Source organism: Dama dama, chromosome 9 (assembly GCF_033118175.1).
Source record: "Dama dama isolate Ldn47 chromosome 9, ASM3311817v1, whole genome shotgun sequence".
NCBI lineage: Eukaryota > Metazoa > Chordata > Mammalia > Artiodactyla > Cervidae > Dama > Dama dama.
The window spans coordinates 52,562,932-52,586,161 of NC_083689.1; the positions used below are offsets into that span (position 1 = coordinate 52,562,932).

Sequence of the window (23,230 nt, forward strand, 5' to 3'; positions counted from 1 at the left end):
TTACACTTGCTGTTTCCTCCCATGAGATATTCTGCCCCATCACAGGACTCTTTCTGGTCATTCAGGTCTCAGCTCAAAGATCACCTTTTCAGTGAGGCCTTTCCTGACCTTTCTATCCAAATAAGCATGCTTCCTCCTAGTCACTCTTAGCACTTACCCCTATTTGAAATCACATTGTTTATTTGTTATCTACTTATTGTCTTTCTGTGTCTCTGGAATGTAAATTTCATGAGGACTGCCCACTACTCTATTTCCAGGATCTAGCACAATGCACATCTCATAGTAGGTGCTCTAAAATATTTGTTGACTGAGCAAACAAATGGATGAATGAATGAATATGGTAACTGTCTTCTCTAATAGAGGGGCAGGTCCTGCCAAACTCAAGGGCAGAGAGAAGAGTGAGTTACTGTGACTAAAGAAAAAAAGAAGCTGGACTGCTAAGAACTGATGGTGGGAGACAGACAAGAGGGAATGTATGCTGGCCAGACTCCACTGTGAGCTCAGGGAGTCTAGGAATCCTAGGGCCTACTTGACCACCTAACTCTAGTCAACCCAGAATCAAATTCATTCTGGGCAAACCAAAGACAAAGGCTGCCCCTGGCTTCTACTTTAAGTTTTCCTGTATTCATTGTCCATCTGGGGACACACGTGGGCATTAAAGATTCTTGGCAGATGTATATCTCTGCTCTGTTCAAACAGGTTTTCTTTTTCTCAATGTTTCTTGGAATTTAGAAAAATTGTTGTTAAGCAATGAAACCAATGAATGGAGACAAATGACTCATTCACTAATACATCTGAAATCTAAAGTATATTAATTGAGTTTATATTACAGTGCAGCAATTCTTATCTTGATAGAACATTTCATACCCTTATAAAAATCTAAAAATGTCAAAGAATTTTTAGAATGGTGAATACAAAGAACAAGCTTTCTATAATAAAGCCTACTCATACTTTAAAAAGAAGAATAAAGCACCACACCCATCTCCATCTCCTTCCCTTTTTAAAAGACTTCTTTTAGATATGACTGTGTTTGGTTGTCTTTAACTTTTCTCTTTTCAGGTTCTCTTTCTCGATTGTTATTGATAAAAATATGCATGAAAGGGCATGAAAGGGCAAGGGGAATGTTTGTTTTTGTGTAAACATCTTTGATCATATCAGAGAAGAATCATGAACACCCACTGCTTACTGATTTTAAAAACTAAATCTTGATTTTAGTTTCTACTGGGAAGATGAATAACACAAATAAAGAGAACATTACACATGTTTCAAAAGTGTCAAGGGCCTAAGTTTGGTTGTTTTTATTTAAAACTTAACTCACTGATTAAAGCCAGTAGCATTCTCTTATTAGGAAAGGCCTATAAAGGATACAAGTGAGCACCTGTCCTGGCACCCCACCCCCTAAAAAACCCCCAACCAGCCCCACTTATCACATTGTTGTAATAGTATAAAAACTAGGAATTGAAATTACCTCCATCATAATATAGTCTTTTTTTTTTTTTTTTTAATAATATGGTCTTAAAATGAAAACTATTCTGAATGTAGCAGGTCAACAAAGATTTTTTAAAAGTCATTGACATTTCAGAGGCTAAGTGGGACAAGGTTAAGAGTCTGGTTCTGGATTCTGGTTGATCTGGGTCCCAGCACTGCCATATTCCCAGTGTGATCCAAACTTCTGTTTCTCATTTACAGAATGAGGAACACAATAGTAACTACTTTAGGATTGTTAAGAACTTTTGATGATAGGTGAAGCTCTTAACATGGAACCAAAGTTCTTAACATGTATCTAAGACTTAGTAAATATAAACTATTATTATTTTCAGTTATTGAGTATTAAAATAATTATGATTGTATGAAGAAATGAATTAAGAAATCAGTTTTAGGTATGTATGATTTGACTTTGTTTTCTGTCCAGCCTTATATAAGTAATCAGTGATTCTCAATTCTGGCTGCACAGGAGAATCACCCAGGGATATTTTTGGTTGTTGTTAATATATATATTTTTATTTTTAGCTGTGCTGGGTCTTTGTTGCTGCTTGTGGGCTTTCTCTAGTTGTGGTGATTGTAGGCTACTCTCTAGTTATGGTGCATGGGCTTCTCACTGAAGTGGTTTCTCTTGTGAAGTGTGGGCTCTGGTGCATGTGGGCTTCAATAGGCACATGTGGCACATGGGCCTAGTTGCCCCTTGACAAGTGGAATCTTCCCAGAGCAGGGGTCAAACCCGTGTCTCCTGCACTGGCAGGCAGATTCTTAACCAATGGATCACCAAGGAAGTCAACCCAGGGAGATTTTTTAAATGCTTAGCCTCTACCTAAGAACAACTGAATCTGACTCTTTGAGGTGGTACCTGGGTATCATGTTTTTAAAAAACCTTTCCAGGTGATCCTAAGGTACAGACAGCGTTGTGAACTGAGCTACACAGAAATGAGGAAAATCTCTGGTGTTAGCTAAGCTAATAGATAACACTGTCAGGGTGGCAGGGCTTTATGGCTTTCCCCTACTCATCTGAAAGGGAACGGAAAGGCAACCAGGGCCACCAGGCATCCAATTGCCTTTGACCCTGATGTGGTCCCATCCTTAGGTTTTACCTTTAGTTTTTTTTCTCTCCTGTCCAAATCTGACTTTGTTGGCTTTCTTCAGGCTAATCCAAGAGTCCTTTTGATGTTTTCTACGGGCCTTATTGGGCTTCCCCAGTGGCTCTGTGGTAAAAGAATCCATCTGCAATGCAGGAGTCACAGAAGACGCAGGTTTGATCCCTGGGTCAGGAAGATCCCCTGGAGGAGGGCATGGCAACCCACCCCAGTATTCTTGCCTGGAGAATCCCTCAGACAGAGGAGCCTGGAGGGCTACAGTCCACAGAGTTGCAAAGAGTCGAACACAACTGAAGCAACTTAGCACCATGTACATGGGCCTTATTGGGGGATGGGGTGCCCATCATTTCATGGCAACAAACAAGTGGTAAAGTCTTTCCAAACACTGACTGCAAAGCTGCCCAGTCAGTTCTCATCTTCATTGTTTTTAGATCTTTACTCATTCTGGTTCTTCCCTCCTCAAATGAGATAACATTTAGGTACGTGCTTTGTAAACTGGTAAGCTATTTACCAGCACATGTAGATAAATAATGATGAAATCCTCACAATATAGCCCTTCCTGGATCACAGCCTTGTCATGGTGAAGGGGCTTGACTCAATGAAGCTATGAGCCATGCTGTGGAGGGCCACCCAAGACCGATGGTCATAGTGGAGAGTTCTGACAAAATGTGTATAGTGGTCCACTGGAGGAGGGAATGGCTAAGCACTCCAGTATTCTTGCCTTGAGAACCCCATGAACAGTATGAAAAGGCAAAAAGATGACACTGGAAGATGAGCCCCCCCAGGTCAGAAGGTATCCAGTGTGTTACTGGGGAAGAGTGGAGAAGTAGGCTGGGAAATGATGCTCAGTTGTCTGGTGGTAAAAGTAAAGTCTGATGCTGTAAAGAAAAATATTGCATAGGAACCTGGAATATTAGGTCCATGAATCAAGGTAAATTGGATGTGGTCAAGCAGGAGATGGCAAGAGTGAACATTGACATCTTAGGACAGTAAACTAAAAGGGATGGGAGTGGGAGAATTTAATTCAGATGACCATTATATCTACTATTATGGACAAGAATCCCTTAGAAGAAATGGAGTAGCCCTCATAGTCAACAAAAGAGTACAAAATGCAGTGCTTGGGTGCAGTCTCAAAAATGACAGAATGATCTGTTTGTTTTCAAGGCAAACCTTTCAACATCACAGTAATCCAGGTATATGCCCCAACCAATAATGCCAAAGAAGCTGAAGTGTAAAGTTTCTATGAAGACCTACAAGACTTTCTAGAACACCAAAATAGATGTTTTTCATCATAGAGGACTGGAATGCAAAAGTAGGAAGTCAAGAAATACCTGGAATAACAGTAAGTTGGCCTTGGAGTACAAAATGAAGTAGGACAAAGGCTAACAGAGTTTTGTCAAGAGAACACACTGGTCATAGCAAACACCCTCTTCCAACAACACAAGAGACAACTATACACATGGACATCACCAGATGGTCAATACCAAGAACAGATTGATTATATTCTTTGCAGCCAAAGATGGAGAAGCTCTATACAGTCAGCAAAAACAATACTGGGAGCTGACAAGGCTCAGATCATGAGCTCTTTATTGCAAAATTCAGACTTAAATTGAAGAAAGTAGGGAAAAGCACTAGGGCATTCAGGTATGATCTAAATCAAATCCCTTATGAATATATAATAGAGGTGATGAATATAGATTTAAGGGATTAGATCTGATAGAGTGCCTGAAGAACTATGGACGTAGGTTTATAACATTGTACAGGAAGTAGTAACCAAAACCATCCCAAAGAAAAAGTAATGCAAGAAGGCAAAGTGGTTGTCTGAGTAGGCTTTACAAATAGCTGAGTAAAGAAGAGAAGCCAAAGGCAAGGGGAAAGGAGAAGATATATCCAACTGAATGCAGAGATCCAGAGAATAGCAAGGAGATAAGAAAGCCTTCTTAAATGAATAATACAAACAGACAGCAGAAAACAATAGCATGGGAAAGACTAGAGATCTTTTTCTTGAAGAAGAAAATTGGAGGTATCAAGGGAACATTTTAAGCAAGGATGCACATGATAAAGGACAGAAATCAGAAGAGATTAAGAAGAGGTGGCAAGAATACACAGAAGAATGATATAGAAAAGGACTTAATGACCTCGATAATCAGGATGGTATGGTCACTCACTTAGACCCAGACATCCTATAGTGTGAGGCATTACTACAAACATACCTAGTGGAGCTGATGGAATTCCACCTGAGCTATTTCAAATCCTAAAAGATAATGCTGTTAAAGTGCTGCATTCAATATGCCAGCAAATTTGGAAAACTCAACAGTGGCCACAGGACTGGAAAACATCAGTTTTTATTCCAATCCCAAAGAAGGGCAATGCCAAAGAATGTTCAAACTACCATACAACTGTGCTCATTTCACATGGTAATTTCGCATGGTGCTCATTTCCCAAAGTAATGCTCAAAATCCTTCAAGCTAGGCTTCAACAATACATGAACTGAGAACTTCCAGATGTACAATCTGGATTCAGAAAAGACAGAGGAATCAGAGATTAAATTGCTAACATCTTTTAGATCATAGAAAAAGCAAGGAAATTCCAGAAAAACATCTACTTCTGCTTTATCGAGCACACAGTCAAAAGCCTTTGACTGTGTGGATCACCACAAACTGTGGAAAATCTTCAAGAGATGGGAATGCCAGACCACCTTACCTGTCTTCTGAGAAACCTGTATGCAAGTCAAGAAGCAACAGTTAGAACTGGTCATGGAACAACGGAGTGGTTCAAAGTTGGGAAAGGAGTATGACAAGGCTGTGTACTGTCACTCTGCTTCTTTATTTTATTTATTTATTTTTTTATTTTTTTGCTTCTTTAACTTACATATGCAGAGTACATCATGCGAAATGCTGGGCTGGATGAATCACAAGCTGTAATCAAGATTTCCAGGAGAAATATCAACCACCTCAGGTATGCATATGATACCACTCTAACAGCAGAAAGCGAAGAGGTACTAAAGAGTCTCCTGATGAGGGTGAAAGAGGAGAGTGAAAAAGCGGACTTGAAACTCAACATTCAAAAAACTAAGATTAAAAAAACACCTAAGATCATGGCATCTGATCCCATTGAAGGAGTCTTTTGGGCCTAGAAAAGAGAACAACAGTCTCAAAGGCCCCTTGCTGAATCATCTAACTTCGGAGAAAACAGAGCATAACTTTAGTTCCATCCTGATGCTCCAGGCCAGTTGCATCTATCTGGGACTTATCACCCACTGTCCGGAAACCTACCACCCTCTACACCTGCCCAGAAGACTTATCACCCCCTGCCCAACTACAAGTGTCATCTCAACAAAAGAATACTCAAAATATACCACCTGATTGACGTTTCCCTTATCACTTCCACAAACCTGCCTATAAGTATGAAGCCTCCCTGATCCTTTTTGGCGCTCAGCCTGGTCGTTAGGCCGACTGTTGCCCCTCCTTGCCTGAATAAAGGCAACCTACTTCTGTTGAGGTCGTCTTTCCTTTTCTGCCTCGCCAGAACTATGCCTTACACCCATCACCCTATGGCAAATAGATGGGGGGAAAAGTGGAAGCAGTGACAGATTATAATTTTGGGGGGCTCCAAAATCACTACAGATGGTGATGGTGACTGCAGTCATGAAATTAAAAGATGCTTGCTCCTTGTAAGGAAAGCTATGACAAACCTAGACAGCATATTAAAAAGCAGAGACATCACTTTGCTGACAGAAGTCTGTGTACTCAAAGCTATGGTGTTTCCAGTAGTCATGTACAGATGTGAGAGTTGTACCATAAGAAGACTGAGGGCCAAAGAATTGATGCTTTTGAACTGTGGTGCTAGAGAAGACTCTTGAGAGTCTCTTGGACAGCAAGGAGAGCAAACCAGTCAATCCTAAAGGAAATCAATCCTGAATATTCATTAGAAGGTCTGATGCTGAAGTTGAAGCTCCAATACTTTGGCTACCTGATGCAAAGAGCTGACTCATTGGAAAAGACTGTGATGCTGGGAAAGATTGAGGGCATAAGGAGAAGGGGGTGACAAAGGATGAGATGGTTGGATAGCATCATTGGCTAATGGACATGAGTTTGAGCAAACTCTGGAGGATAGTGATGGACAGGGAAGGCTGGCATATTGCAGTCCATGGGGCGCAAAGAGTCGGACATGACTTAACAACTAAACAACAATACAATGTAATGTAGAAAATCTTTAAAATGATCTCTTATGGTTCATCTTTATTGACATTTTGACATTATTTTATGTTTCTTTTCAGAATACTCCATGAAGTCTTTCTGATTGACTTTTGTGGACTATTTTTTCCTTAACATTCTTTTTTTGGGGGTTTTGTTTAGAACTATTGGACTTCCCTGGTGGCTTAGATGGTAAAGTGTCTGCCTACAATGCGGGAGACCCAGGTTCAATCCCTGGGTTGGGGAGATCTCCTGGAGAAGGAAATGGCAACCCACTCCAGTATTCTTGCCTGGAAAATCCCATAGACGGAGGAGCCTGTTAGGCTACAGTCCATGGGGTCGCAAAGAGTCAGACACGACTGAGCAACTTCACTTTCTTTCTTTCTTTCTTAGAACTATTATTTTTTATTAATTAATTTATTATCTATTTTATTCTTGGCTGTGCCAGGTCTTCATGTTTTGCGTGGGCTTTTCTCTAGTTGTGGCAAGTGGGTGCTACTCTTTGTTGCGGTGTGCTGGATTCTCATTGCGATAGCTTCTCTTGTTGTAGAGCACAGGCTCTAGGTGTGCAGGCTCAGTAGCTGTGGAGCACAAGCTTAGTTGCTCCGAGGCATGTGGAATCTTCCTTGATCAGGCATATGGAATCTTCCTGGACCAGGAATCCGTTTCTCCTGCATTGGCAGGTTGATTCTTATCCACTCAACCACCATCGAAGTCCTCCTTAACATCCTTGATGCACCTTAATCAACCTGAAGTTGAAACGTGAAGTTATCAGATATCATCAACTGACATTAGTGAACAAGTCCTTGATTTCGGCGACACTTGGCTTTCCTCCTACATCTATGGCCACTCAGTCTTTCTCCGAATGTTTTTAAAGTGCATTTTATCTTCCAGGCACTGTCCTAAATTATTTGAGCAGAGAAGTAAAAAATTCAGATTCCAGTCCTCATGCAGTTTATAATATAATAGAGGAGATAGAAATAAATCAGGGGTTTCCCTGATGACTCAGTAGTAAAGAATCTGCCTGCTGGAGTGCAGGAGACATGGATTCAGTCCCTGGTCTGGGAAGATCCCACATGCCCCGGAGCAACTAAGGCCATGCATCACAACCATTGAGCCTGTTCTCTAGAGCCCACATGCCGTAACTACTGAAGCCTGCATGTACTACAGCCTGTGCGCCACAAGAGAAGTCACTGCAATGAGAAGTCCATGCACAACAAAGAGTAGCCCCTGCTCGCTGCAATTAGAGAAAACCTGTGCAGCAAGGATGAATAAGCACAGCAAAAATAAATACATAAAATTATTAATAAAAAAAGAAAAGAAGTCATTAGACAAGACAATTCTAGAGAAGGGATAAATGCTGTAAGTAAGATAATGTAGTAACATGGATGGAGAGGGACTGGGGTGTAGGGGATGTGGTCAGGGAAGGTCTCTGTGACCAGGAGATGTCGAAACCCCTAATATGTTAGGTGGTGACAAGTGCTAAGAAATAAAATGGAGAGGGGAAGAAAGGATGCTAGTGTTATTTTACTAGACAAGATGATATTTGAACAGAGATCTCAGTGAAGCCATGGAGTGAGCTAAGGAGCTATCTGGGAGACCATTCCAAGCAGAAGAAATGGGAAATGAAAAGGCCCTGAGGAAGGAAAGTGTTTCCTTGTGTTACAGGAATGTCTAGGACTCCAGAGTAGGTTGGAGTGGAAAGATAGAAGGGAAAAACCAAAGATGGGTTTGAAGTTGCTGGGCAAGACCACTCTTTAGAGTAAGATGGGAAGACCTGGAGGTTTTGAACAGATGGTGGGATTTAAATGGCTCAGATGTTGTGAGAAAAGAGCATTAAAACAAATATGTATACAGTGTTCAAACATAAATGGGATATTATGTGCATTGCTTTACAATCTGCATTTTTGCAAAATGAATTAAAAAAAAACCAAAATGTGATCAACTGCCTCTTTGTTTGAAATCCTCTGTGGTGCCCCATTCCCTCACAATCAAGTCTAAAGCCTCACAAAGCCTTCTCCAGTTTGGCCTCTGCCTGCTTTACTGCTCCCAAATCACAGAACTTCTTTTCCAGTAGTGGGATTTGGGGCTGTCAAACTTGCTTGTCCCTTGTCTAGAATTATTCTTTCCTTCCTTCCCTATCCATACAGTCAATGACTTTTCTATACATCTCGTGTATTCTTTCTTTCATTCATTTAACAAATGTATATTGAGGGACCTGCTATGTTGGAGAAGGAAATGGCAACCCACCTGCCTGGAGAATCCCATGGACAGAGGAGCCTGGAGGCTCCAGTCCATGGGGTCACAAGAGTTGGGTATGACTTAGCAACTAAACCACCACCACCATGTCCTTCAGGTCCTCTTCTAGAAGTATATTCCAGGTACCAGTGATATAGCACTGAAGAAAACAGACAAAAAGTCTATCTCTCAAAAAAAAAAAAAAAAAAAAAGAGTCTATCCCTCATGGGGCGTAAATTCTAGTGAGAGTTAGACAGGAGAAAACAATAATTATGAAAATATATGTGTAAGTATATACTATATGACTTTATATGTAAGATGGTGATACAGCCTAAGGAGGAAAATAAAGCATTGAAGGAGGGATGGGATGCTGGGGGGAGGGAATGCGGTTTTAGATTCTGTGGCCAAGGAGAAGCCTCACCAAGAAAGTGAAAGCTGAGCAAAGACCTGGGGGAGGTGAAGGAGTGAGTCAGGGAGCTATTTGGAGGAGAACATTCCAGCCAGAAAGCAAAGGCCCTAAGGCGAGAGCCTGCCTCCAAGTGTTCCAGGAATAGTAAAGAGGCCAGTGTGTCAGAGGGGTGTGTGGGGGCAGGTGAGCTCTGGAGGCCCTTATATGGAACTTGCCTTTTAGTCTGAGACAGGAGCCACTGGAGGGTTTTGGGCAGAGTAGTAGTGACATGTTTGGACTTATTAAATTTTTTAATAGAATCACTCCAGCTACTGAATTGAGAACAGACTGAGGGAGGCAAAGGCTGAAGTAGGAAGACTAGTTAGGAGACTGCTGTTAAATTCCCAGTTGGTAAAGAATCTGCCTGCCAATGCAGGAGCTGCAGGTTCAATTCCTGGGTCAGGAAGATCCCCTAGAGGAGGAAATAGCAACCCACTCCAGTATTCTTGCTGGGATAATCCCACGGAGGAGCCTGGAGGGCTACAGTTCATGGGATCGCAGAGTTGGATGTGATTGAGGATGCACGCACATGAAATTCAAGCTAAGTGATGATGATAGCTTGACTCAGGATGGTAACAGTGGAGATGGTAAAAAGTTGGTAGATTCCAAATATATGTTGAAGAAAGAGGCACAGCATTTGCTGAGGAATCAAATATGAAATGTGTGCATGGAATAAAATAGTCAAAGATGACTCCAAAGTTTTGGCTTACTAGAAGAATGGGATTGCCATTTATGAAATGAAGAAAATTATTAGATTGGTAGGTTTGGACAGAGGTTTCAGGAAATCAATTTTGGACACATAGACATACAGTGTGAGATGCCTAAGTGCCTTCTGGATATCCTTATGATGGTATCAAGTAGTGAGCTGGATCTGCAAGTTTAGAATTCAGAGGGAAAGGTTCAGGTTGAAATACAAAGCTATAGTTGCCTGCATATTTAAAGCAAAAAGATTGGATGAGATCACCAATGGGTTGATGGTAGACAGAAAAAGTTCAAGGATGGATTCCTGGGACACTCTAACAGCAGTTCTTAAACTTTTAAGTCTCAAGATCCTTTTACACTCTTAAAATTTTTTGAGGATCTTGAAGAGCTTTTCTTTATGGGAGTTTATCTATCAGTATTGACTGTAGTATTACATGTTATCATAAATAGCTTTTTTTTCTTTTAATATAGAAAGTCTTAAAGTTTATTTTGGCAGATCTGCTTTTACAAGCATTAGTTTAAAGTAAACAGTATTTTTAAAAAGAAAAATAACAATGTTTTCTAAACAAAAGAAAATTCAAGGGGAGAAATGTCATTGTTTTGCATTTTTGCAAATTTTTTTTAATGTTTGGCTTAATGCAAGGTAGCTGGATTCTTGTATCTGCTTCTGCATTCTGAGTGATACCATATTGTACATCATGTAACCTATAGAATGCTTCCCAGCTAGCTCAGTGGTAAAGAATTTCCCTGCCAATGCAGGAGACGCAGGTTTGATCCCTGGGTCAGGAAGATTCCCTGAAGTAGGAAATAACAACCCAGTCTTGATCCCTGCCTCCTATACAATGTCATGAATCTCCATCCACAGTTCTTCAGGCACTCTGTTTATCAGATTTAATCCCTTGAATCTATATTCATCACCTCCTCTATATTAATAAGGGATTTGATTTAGATCATACCTGAATGGCCTAGTGCTTTTCCCTACTTTCTTCAATTTAAGTCTGAATTTTGCAATAAAGAGCTCATGATCTGAGCCTTGTCAGCTCCCGGTCTTGTTTTTGCTGACTGTATAGAGCTTCTCCATCTTTGGCTGCAAAGAATATAATCAACTTGATTTTGGTTTTGACCATCTGGTGATGACCATGTGTAGAGTCTTCTCTTGTGTTGTTGGAAGAGGGTGTTTGCTATGACCAGTGCCTTCTCTTGGCAAAACTGCTAGCCTTTGCCCTGCTTCAATTTTTACTCCAAGACCAACTTGCCTGTTACTCCAGGAATCTCTTGACTTCCTACTTTTGCATTCTAGTCCCCTATGATGAAAAGGACATCTTTTTTGGGTGTTAGTTCTAGAAGGTCTTCTAGGTCTTCGTAGAACTGTTCAGCCTGAGCTTCTTCGGCATTTGTGGTTGGGGCATAGACTTGGATTACTGTGGTAGTGAATGGTTTGCCTTGGAAACGATCAGAAGGATCATTCTGTCGTTTTTGAGACTGACTCCCAAGTACTGCGTTTCAGACTCTTTTGTTGACTATGAGGGCTACTCCATTTCTTCTAAGGGATTCTTGCCCACAGTAGTAGATATAATGGTCATCTGAATTAAATTTGCCCTCCAGTCTATTTTAGTTCACTGATTCCTAAAATGTCAATGTTCACTCTTGCTATCTTCTGTTTGATCACTTCCAATTTACCTTGATTCGAGGACCTAACATTCCAGGTTCTTATGCAATATTGTTCTTTACAGCATTGGACTTTACTTCCATCACCAGTCACATCCACAACTGGGCATTGTTTTCTCTTTGGCTGTTTCTTCATTCTTTCTGGAGTTATTTCTCCACTCTTCTACAGTAGCATATTGGGCACCTACCAACCTGGGGAGTTCATCTTTCCGTGTCCTATCTTTTTGCCTTTTCGTACTGTTCATGGGGTTCTCAAGGCAACAATACTGAAGTGGTTTGCTATTCCTTTCTCCAGCGGACCACGTTTTGCCAGAACTCTCTACCATGGCCCATCCATCTTGGGTGGCTCTACAAGTCGTGGCTCATAATTTCATTGAGTTAGATAAGACTGTGGTCCATGTTATCAATTTGGTTAGTTTTGTGTGACTGTGGTTTTCATTCTGTCTGCCCTCTGATAGATAAGGATAAGAGGCTTATGGAAGCTTCCTGATGGGATAGACTGACTATCTTTGGGAAACTGGGTCTTATTCTGATGGGCGGGGCTATGCTCAGTAAATCTTTAATCCAAGTTGCTGTTGATGGGCAGGGCTGTGTTCCCTCTGTTGTTTGACCTGTCATGAAGATAATGGCGACCTACTTTAAAAGGTCTGTGCACCCATAGACGCACTCAGTGCCCCAGACCCTGCAGCAGGCCACCGCTGACCCACACCTCTGCCGGAGACTCCTGGACACTCACAGACAAGTTTGTTTCAGTCTCTTGTGGGGCCACTGCTCCTTTCTCCTGGGTTCTGTTGTGCACAAGGTTTTGTTTCAGCCCTCCAAGATTCTGTTTCCACAGTCCTGTGTAATTTCTGGGGCTCTATGGTGGGGTTAATGGCGACCTCCTCCAAGAGGGCTTATGCCACACCCAGGCCTGTTGCATCCAGAGTCCCTGCCCCTGTGGCAGGGCACTGCAGACCCATACCTCCTCAGGAGACACTCAAACACTCAAAGGCAGGTCTGCCTCAGTCTCTGTGGGGTCTCCTGGTATGCATAAGGTTTTGTTTGTGCCCTCCGAGCATCTCTGGCAGGTAGGGGTTTTGATTCTAAACACGATTTCACCCCTCCTACTGTCTTGCTGGGGCTTCTCCTTTGCCCTTGGACAGGGGGTGTCTTTTTTTGGTGGGATCCACCATTCTCCTGTTGATGGTTGTTCAGCAGCAAGTTGTAATTTTGGAGTTCTCTCAGGAGAAGATGAGTGCATGTCCTTCTATCTGCCATCTTGGACTCATTTCCAAGAGATGTAGGTTGGATTGAACCTGCATTTCTTACATTTCTTGCATTGGCAGGGGGGTTCTTTACTGCTAACACCACCTGGAAGCCCCAGATTAGGTTAATTTTCCCCTAAATCTACTTGTTGCTCTACCCTATTTTCACACTTGACCTTTTTTTTTTTTTGGTAATTTACTTGTTTTAATACCTGTCTCTTCTATTACATTTCAAATTTTGTGAGAACACAGATCTCAATTTTATCTCAGTTTTAAAGTCAGTTTTATTCATTGCTGTTGCTCCATCACATAGCAGGTGCCTTGGACTTAATGAATGCTCAAGTTGCCCCTAGTGAGCGTGTCATGGTTTCTCAGGGGTCAGGAAGTGACTCACCATAGCTTACAGGGAACACTGCAAGTCTCTTATCATATTCCTTTTCTGTCACCTGATCCTTCTTTTCCTCAAACAAATCCACACTTTCATCTTTAGGACCTGTCTTAGTCTTTTGGGGCTGCTATAACAAAATGCCACAGAATGAGTAGCTTATAAGTAACAGAAATTTATCTGTCACAGTTCCAGAGACTGGAAAGTCCAAGATCAAGACATTAGCATCATCGTGTTGTAGGGAGAGCTGTCTTCCTGATTCATAGTCAAAGCTCTGTTCTCCCATGGCAGAAGGGGCAAGGGAGATCTCTGGGGCCTGTTATATAAGGGTACAAATCCCATTCATGGGGGCTCTGCCCTCATGACCTAATCACGTACTAGAGGCCCCATCTCCTAATACCATCACCAAGGGCATTAGGTTTTCAACGTAAATTTGGGGGAGAGGGGAAACAAACATTCAATCTATACCAGGGCCCTATGCTTAGGAAGGCTTCTTGTGTGTGTCTGTGTTTGTGTGTGCGTGCGCTCAGTTGTGTCCAGCTCTTTGAGACTCCATGGACTGTAACCTACCAGGCTCCTCTGTCCGTGTAATTTTCACTTGATCTTAGCCAAAAGGCCAAGAAGCGATGTCCATGTAATTTTCCAGGCAAGAATCCTGGAGTGGGTTGCCATTTCTTCCTCCAGCAGATCTTCCCAACTCAGGGATCAAACCTGCATTTCTTGTGTCTCCTGAATTGGCAGGCAGATTCTTTACCACTGTGCCACCTGGGAAGCCCCATGCTTGGTTTTATGCTCCAATGTTGGGATCTTGAAATTGTTAGCAATTTTTGAACATGGGACCTTGCAAACTAAGTAACTGGTACTTCAGTAAAGTGATGAATATAAAAAGTTATGAAACATAATCCTTTAACTCTATCTCTTGTTAGTTCAAATATTTATTGATTGAATACTATGTTCTAAGGTAGCTAAGTATAGTGGGGGAGGGGGAGGGAAGCCATAGCCACTCCAGGCAGAGGAGGCCATAGGAGCAAAGGTTCTGAAGCTAGACATAGAATGAGATGTGGCTGGACAAAAATGGCCTTGTTAAGGTCTGTCTCCTGAAGGTTGTTCTCTCCCTTCATGGTCCTACTGCCTTTTGTCAGCAACTCCCAACTAGCACAAATCCATAGTGCTTTGAATTACAGCGGGCACATTCACCCACAGGCATTAACTGCCTAGGGGATGAGCATTGTGCTGGGTGCTGTACGGGAACACAGCTGCAGTCCTCCAGGAGTTTGCATTTCCTGAGAAACGGAGATATAAGTAGTAAAGGGTAAACATGTTGAAGGCAGGTCTCCCTAGCACCTTGTTCAGTGCTCTGTGGGTATTGTTGTCTTGCATTATTTTGGATTTGTAGGCCAGTACTGAAATCAACCGTTTTCACCATCCCATGATGGAGAAAAAAACGTCATTAGTGTTTTCTATACTAGGCTGATAGTGAATATGTATTTTGTTTATCTTGTAGTTTTTTGGGGGGAACATTCACCAGGAAGTTAAGAAAGGAAGGCAGGGAATAAAATTCCCTAAATGGCCAGAGGGATAGGGACAGATGCCAGGTCCTTCAAATTTGTGTGTGTGTGTGTGTGTGCCTGCGTTGGGGGCAATCTTAAGAGGGGACACCGCTGTGACAAGACTCTTGTCCTCCATCAGGAGAGCTCTCGGTTACCCCATCTGTCAAGTGACAGATGGATTAGGTAATTTCTCGGAGGGCTTCCATCGCACATTATGAGATCCCTAGAGTCGGATTCTAGTTGCACTTCGCCTCAAGCTATGAGGCCTCAGTTTCTCTTGCTGTGAAACTAGGAGCGGGGGCTAGAGCACTTTTTTCAGGAAGCCGGTCATTGAGGAACACCTGTGGCATTCCTCAGAGGCGCTTGCCCCTGGCTCTGCGTTGCCTCGCCCGGTCCCCGGGGCACCAGCGAGGGGGAGGGGCCTGAGCCGGCCGCGCCCGGAGACTCACCTGTGCGCAGAGAGGTGACTCACCTGCTCTCCCCCGCTCGCGGGCTGTTCCAGGAGAGAGCGTTCCTCCTTCCTCTCAGGGGTGGGAGGGGTGTCACTCCCATCTTTGGTTACTAGTAGCCTGGGATGAAGTAACTCAGAGGTGAAGGCCGGAGAGCAAGAGGTCCTTTTAGGGGTCCGGGTCTGGCATTGCCAGCCTTTTTGGTCGAGGACTCACCCCCAAAGGGAGAACTGGGAAAGCTGGGCGGCAGCGGGAGGCGCTGGGAAGAGCGCGCCGGAGGGAGGTGCTGGGAAGGGCGGGCGGGGCGCGGGCCGCGGGGCGGGGGCCGCGGGCGGGGGGCGGGCCGGGGGCGGGGGCGCCGGGCGGCTCATTTCCTCCTCGGTACAGGACTGGGGGAGACAAAGCGGCGTCCCGTCGGCTTCTGGCCTCTGGAATCTTCCAGCGCTCGCCCAGCTCGCCGCAGGTAATTGTCTTCGTGCGGGTGCGGGCTCCCCAACCGTCCGAGGGGCTCCTCGAGTGGGCGGGCCGGGCGCGGTCACCTCAGCGACCTCCCCCGGAATCCGGCTTCAGGCCGGCGCTGGTGCGGCCTTCGGCCCGCTTCCCCGGCGGGGCCCCCGGCCTGGGCCCTGGCCCGGCGGGCGGGGCCGGCGCTTCCTGGCCTTCGGGAAGTTGAGGGGCCGCGGCGGCTGGAGCGGAGCGACTGGCGGACCCCGCGCTACCGCGGCGCTTCCTCTCTGGAAAGTTTTTCCCGGTGTCTAAACTTTGTTCAAGTGGGCTCGGTGCGCGCGCCGGACCCGCGCTGGGTCCCCGCGCCCGCCTTGCTTGTGGGGAAGAGTCTGCGCGTTACTCGAGGTGCGGGTGGTTCCGGGAGTTGAGTTTTCCTCTGAAGTACGTGTGGTTTGTGGTTTGTGGTTTCTGTGGTCGCACCCCTCCCCCACCACCGAAACTTCCAGGTCAGGTGGACGCGACGGGGGCTGAGCCCGCAGCCCCGGCCCGAGCGAATGTGAAAGTGGGTGGCCCTTTCCCTGACACAGCCTGACTGGGAATGGGCGCCACACCCGTGTGTGGACTTCTGGCGTGCACCGAGTTAACCTTTGTTTTGAAATTACTCTGACTTACTGTGCTGGTTAATTGGAAGTACTTAATTCTGATTAGTCCTAGTTTTCACGAGTGGCGTTGGAATCTCTTTTTGTTAACTTTTAAAGGAGTGTGCGTGTGTGAAACACTTGTTGGAAAAAAATGTTGACTGAATACCTAACCTTGGCTTGGCAGGAATGGCTTCCCAATAATGCGGGCGGCAGTTGGCTCAGATCCAGGACTCACATCCTCTTAATGTATCCTTGCGTCTTCGTAACGTTTTGTCTGTGTGTGTGTGTTTTGGACAGAACTCACAGTAATTTAGAATGGAGTAAGATATGTTAAAAAAGTAAGATATGTTAAGTCTCCAACCAAGTTAAAGACTTTTCTTGTTTATGGTAAAGGAAATGATTACATCATGGTATTGTTGCAACAAGATAGGCATTTCGATGAGAGGGTATTTTCTTTAGCAGTGATTTTTAAAGACACTACAGGTGTATGTTACTTTAGGAAAGGATGAATTTATAAATCAAGTTAATTAGGATGTTATTTTGTTTTATAAGAGGAACCGGTTGAGAAGTTAATCCAGAGCCTCTGCCCGATTATTTACTCTCTTTGACTTTTACTAAGTTAAATATTTTTTATCCACTTTAAGCGCCCACAATTGAATAAGAAATGGTCTCTAACCCCAAGACCTCACAGTGTAATAGGAAAGACACACCCACACCCCAGGTGTAGTACAAGAATGTTGACATTTACTCCCATAATAGTATTGATAAGCTTGTGAATGGTCAGTCTTACGTAATAATAATGATAAAAACTGGTGGAGACATGAAAAGGGGGGGCTAATAAATTTTGTTTGGATAAGACTAGAATGCTTCCAGGAGACGGCAGCTTTTGAACTGGATGAAACAGGAGTAGGGTTTGGTTGGGAGGAAGCATCAAAGGGTAAAGGAGTTTATGGAATTGTGAGGTAAATCTCTCCTGGTTTTCCTTTTACTTTTGGTTCTTGTTTCTCAGTCTGGGTTTTTGTTTTACTTGTTGTTCTATACACTCTTATTGAGGATTCTATCCAGCGTATCTCGAAAGCCTTACATCATTGATGGGATGTCACCCTCCTTTCATTATCAACATCTCATTCCATACAGTGACTTAGAGATCAGGGGTGCCCTCTTCTAAGTTGAGAATCACTTCTCTGCATAGTCTTCCTGTCATCAAACTTAGGTTAAAAATCCAACACTGATGCTAAAGTGGAAGCTTCTCTCTTGAATTCGAAAGTCTCACTTGATCCATAGGGTCACTTGAGCACCAGAGGACCAAAATGAGATACCTTTTTCTTTTTTAGACCTAAACCAGATGTGGAGATGCGCAGTAACTGGCAGAGTCCTGGGATTTCTTTGAGAAAGGGACAGTGTGATACAGGATAGACAGACCTGGTTGTTGTGGTTTGTTTGCTGATGAAGATCTGGGCAGAGGGAACAGGGATCCCTGCTTCCCTGAAGGTCCTGAGACAGGAAAAGAACTCCATGTGTTGAGAGACCTAAGAGAACACTTGTGTAGCGTTAAGTTCTTTTAGAGTGGGGGGAAGGCCTCACATGAAATTGCCAGGAAACTCCAGATCACATGTTTGAATTTTCTTCTAAGAGTTGTAAGAAACTGTTGTAGGGAGTTTCATGATCTGATTTCCTTTTTAAGATCACTCCTGCTAGTGCTTACAGGGCTTGTATTGTGTACAAATGGAAGTAGGGAGTTGAGCTAGGAAGATGGTGGGACTGAGAGTGGTGAGATAAAGGGAGCTGTATTTTGGAGAAATGAGATAGGCTTAACATATGAAATATGAATTGGACATGGGGTCTAGGATTATGTTACTGTTGTTGTATTGTTTGCTCAGTGATGAACCTCCTCCCTCTTTGTATTCCATCATTTTTATGATGAGCTCTTAGTCCTATTAACAAGACTTCAAGCTAGCACTTTCCTTTTTGGTAGCAGATCTCTTCCACTTTGTTATTGTACAAGATCTCTTGTACCTTGTTATTGATATCCCTGTTTGTCTTTTCTGTTAGAAAGTGAGCCTTGGTCTTTGGTGTGGTACCTGGCCTGGAGAATAGAGAAAACATTAGATGCCCATTGAATGGAGGAGGAAGGAGTCTTTTCTTTATGGAATCTGGCTTGTGGGTGGAACTATGACAGAAGAGCAACAGTCAGATTATGGAGGGCCTTGATTACCAAGTTGATATTTTGGGTGAATGAGAACTATCCTCATTTCATTCTTATTCCTTTCCACCCAGCTGTAATCAGATGAAATCCTTTCCATCTTTTCTTCCTCTTATAAGTTCTTGTTTTCCCTTCTCTCTGCTTCCACTCTAGTTTAGATTAATTTTTGAACTATCAAAACCGCTTGTAGTTCTCTGGATAAATTGTTTTATAATTTATATATATTTTAATATATTTATATAAAACATAATTACATGTTATATAATTTATATTTAGAAATTATATAATTTCTATAATTTATGTATATACATTTTTCTAAAGAGCCTCTTGACTAAAGTGAAAGAGGAGAGTGAAAAAGTTGGCTTAAAGCTCAACATTCAGAAGACTAAGATCATGGCATATGGTCCCATCACTTCATGGCAAATAGATGGGGAGACAGTGGAAACAATGGCTGACTTTATTTTTTTGGGCTCCAAAATCACTGCAGATGGTGATTGCAGCCATGAAATTAAAAGACACTTACTCCTTGGTAGGAAAGTTATGACCAATCTAGACAGCATATTAAAAAGCAGAGACATTACTTTGCCAACAAAGGTCCGTCTAGTCAAGGCTATGGTTTTTCCAGTAGTCATGTATGGGTGTGAGAGTTGGAAAGAAAGCTGAGCGCGGAAGAATTGATGCTTTTGAACTATGGTGTTGGAGAAGACTCTTGAGAGTCCCTTGGACTGTCAGGAGATCCAACCAGTCCATCGTAAAGGAGATCAGTCCTGGGTGTTCATTGGAGGGACTGATGTTGAAGCTGAAACTCCAATACTCTGGCCACCTGATGCCGAGAGCTGACTCATTAGAAAAGACCCTGATGGTGGGAAAGATTGAGGGCGGGAGGAGAAGGGGATGACAGAGGATGAGATGGCTGGATGGCATCACCGACTCGATGGACATGAGTTTGAGTAAACTCCGGGAGTTGGTGATGGACAGGGAGGCCTGACGTGCTGTGGTTCATGGGGTCTCAAAGAGTTGGACACGACTGAGCAACTGAACGGAACTGATCAGTTGTTTTTTATTTTTAATAAAACAAGTTTTTAATAAAACAAGTATAGCATACATATAGAAAAGCGTTTAAATTATAGGAGTACTGCTTAATGAATTGAGTGAACACCACCATATCCACCATCCAGATCAAGAAAAAGAAAATTACTAGTACTCTAGAAATCCCTTTGCAGTCACTTCCCACTCCTCCTTTCCCTTCAGTTTTTATAATCTGAGAATTTGGAACATTATTGTTGCTCTGTAAGTGTCTGCTAAAGTTAATTGAATTTCTGTCTTTCCCTCCACCATTCAGTCTTTTACATATAAGCTATAGTTATTAATCTTTTGGGGAGATACACTGCTGCCTTATTGCTGCACTAGTCAGAATTTTAGATTGGCATTCAACACCTTTTAAGTCCTGGCCCTAATTTATTTTTCAGCCTTATCTTCTAATAAGAATTTTTGCTATATGTCTCTGCATCTGCCAGGCATTTGTTCTGGAATGCTCTGTCCTTCTCTGACACAAATGCTATCCATCTGATTGATATGCCTCTTCTGTTGAGACATTGATCATTGTTGTTGAAAGTGATCTTTAATATACTGGAAATTCTAAAATTTGCACCTGATTATGACATTCTCATCTTTTAAAAATACATATAACAAGATGTACCATTTAAGTTATCTTTATGTATATACTTCAGTGGCATTAAGTACATTCCCTTTGTTGTGTAACCACTGTCACTGTCCCTATCCAGGAAAATTTTCATTGTCCTAAACTGAAGGTCCATAACCGTTAAACAATAGTTTTCCATTTCCTCTCCCCCTGGCCCACTGGCAACCTCCATTGTACTTTCTGTCTCTCTGAATTTGACTGTATTAATACCTGGCTTGTTTAACTTAGCATAATGCTTTCAAGTTTTACAAATGTTGTCAGTATATCCTTCTTTTTAAGGATTGAGTAATACTCCATTATCCAGTCATCTGTTGATGAACACTTGGGTTGCCTCCACATTTTGGCCACTGTGGATAATGCTCCTGTGAACACAGGTGTGCAAATACGTGTTTGTGTTCTTGCTTTCAGCTCTTTTAGATATATACCCAGAAATAGAATTTCTAGTTCATTTAGTATGGTAATTCTGTGCTTAAATTTTTGAGGATCTGCCGTACTGTTTTCCACAGTAACTGTGTTATTTTATATTCATAACAGTAATGTGTAAGTGTTCCATGTTCTCCATGTTTTCATCAACACTTGTTAATTTCTATTTTTAATTTTTAAAAAGATTTGTTTACTTTTTAATAAGTCATTCTAATAGATGTGAGTTGATGTTTCATTGTGGTTTTGATTTGTATTTCTCTGATGTTTAGTGATGTTGAGTGTTTTTCATGTGGTTATTGGTTATTTGTGTATTTTCTTGGAAGAAATCTCTGTTCAAGTCCTTTGCCCATTTTAGTTGTTTGGATGTTTTGTTGTTAAGGTATAGGATTTCTTAGTATCTTCTGGCTGTTAATCCCTTGTTAGATATAGGACTTGAAATATTTTATCTCAGTTTTACCCTGTTGGTATGTCCTTTAATGTACAAAAGTTTTAAATTTTGATCAAGTCCAGTTTATCTGTTTTTTTTGTTGTTCATTTGGTGTCTTCAAAGAAATCATTGCCAACTCCATTGTCATAGAGCTTTTCCTTGTGTTCCCCACCGCCCGCCCCCCCCCCCCCCCTTCCTCAGCTGTGCTGTGACTTCTTTGAGGACAGGAAATAAAGTTTTTTATTGTGGCCTCTTTACCCTATAGTACAGTAAGCACATAGTAAGGAAGAAAAACTTGAGGATTTTTTTTTAATGTAATTCTTAAAATGTCACAGCAAACAGTAATTGTATGACAGGGTGTTTTCCGCTGTTGCTAATTTGTCATTGATTATGTGTCTGTTACCTGATTTATGATCATAACCTGCTTTTAGTGAAAGTCGCTCAGTCATGTCCGACTCTATGCGACCCCATGGACTGTAACCTACCAGGTTCCTCTGTCCATGGAATTTTCTGGGCAAGAATACTGGAGTGGGTTGCCATTTCCTCTCCAGGGGATCTTCCCAACCCAGGGATCGAACCCGGGTCTCCCGCATTGTAGGCAGACGCCTTACTGTCTGAGCCACCGGGGAAGTCAACTGCTTTTAGGGGTTTTTAATCTTAATGAATCTCAGCTGGAGAGTTTGAACTTTGTCATCTATGTAACGAATGTGATGAACTTAAAAAGGGTATTTGGGCTTCCTTAGTGGCTTAGATGGTAAAGAATCTGTCTGCAGTCCGGGAGACCTGGGTTCGATCCCTGGGTTGGAAGATCCTCGGGAGAAGGGAACAGCTACCCACTCCAGTATTCTAGCCTGGAGAATTCTGTGGACAAAGGGGCCTGGCAGGCTACAGTCCATGGGTTTGCAAAGAGTTGGAGAGGACTGAGTGACTTTCACTTTCATAAAGGATATTTATTTTTAAGGTCTGATGTGATAAAATGCTAATTTATTATTTTAGTTATGGAGTGCTGTTATTTACATAGCACTGAGTTGCTTATTTACCTCCCTAAAGGCTCTTGTGGACCATTAATTCTTTTGCTATGTGATGAGTTCCTTCAAGGCCACCACAGTCTTTTGCATTTTTCATTTTTTTGTGATGCCTGACTCATGTCTAATACTTGTAGATACACTTATGCTCTATATAGGATTTGCCAGATTGATATGGGGGTGGAGGAAGCTTGGCTTTACATCCAGTTTTTTTTTTTCTTAAAACATTTTATTTTTATTTATTTGACTATGCCTGGCCTTAGTTGCGGCACACAGGATCTTTAGTTGTGGCATATGGCACATTCCCTGACCAGGGATCAAACCCAGCTCCCTGCATTGGGAGCATGAAGTCTTAGCCACTGGACTGCCAAGAAAGTCCCTACATCCAGTTGTTTTTTTAAATAAAACCACCTCTCATTTTTATCACCTAGAGATAAACACTATTAACATTTTGGTGTGCATCCTCTGATATTTTTTCTAAGAGTGTATTTATTCTAACTTTTATAAAAAATAGACTTTTACTTTATTTGCTCTTGTCCATTTATCATACTCGAACATTTCCCCTATTAATTGCATTAAGATTAACCTTTATTTTATGTACCTCTGAGAAAAAATAAGGGCTTCCCAGGTGGCTCAGTGGTAAAGAATCCTCCTGCCAATACAGGAGCCACAGGAGATGTGGATTCTATCCCCGGGTTGGGAGATTCCCCTGGGGTAGGAAATGGCACCCCACTGCAGTATTCTTGCCTAGAAAATCCCATGGACAGAGGAGCCTGGCAGGCTACAGCCCGTAGGGTTTCAAGGGACTTGAACATGACTGAGCCCACACACAAGAAATAAACACTACTAAATACACTAGGAACTATCATCAATTTTAGAACACATCCAAAG

The 23,230-nt window shown here is 42.5% G+C and overlaps 1 protein-coding gene across 1 annotated transcript in view; it reads left to right on the forward strand.

Annotated features, from left to right (window-relative positions):
* Positions 1–15,808: 15,808 nt before the first annotated feature.
* The window catches only part of CTNNA1 (catenin alpha 1), a 173,994-nt gene continuing 166,572 nt past the window's right edge, over positions 15,809–23,230 (forward strand). Inside the window, exon 1 of the mRNA XM_061151410.1 lies at positions 15,809–15,934. The gene's annotated coding sequence lies outside the window, so the exon portion shown is untranslated. The remainder of the gene's footprint in view (positions 15,935–23,230) is intronic.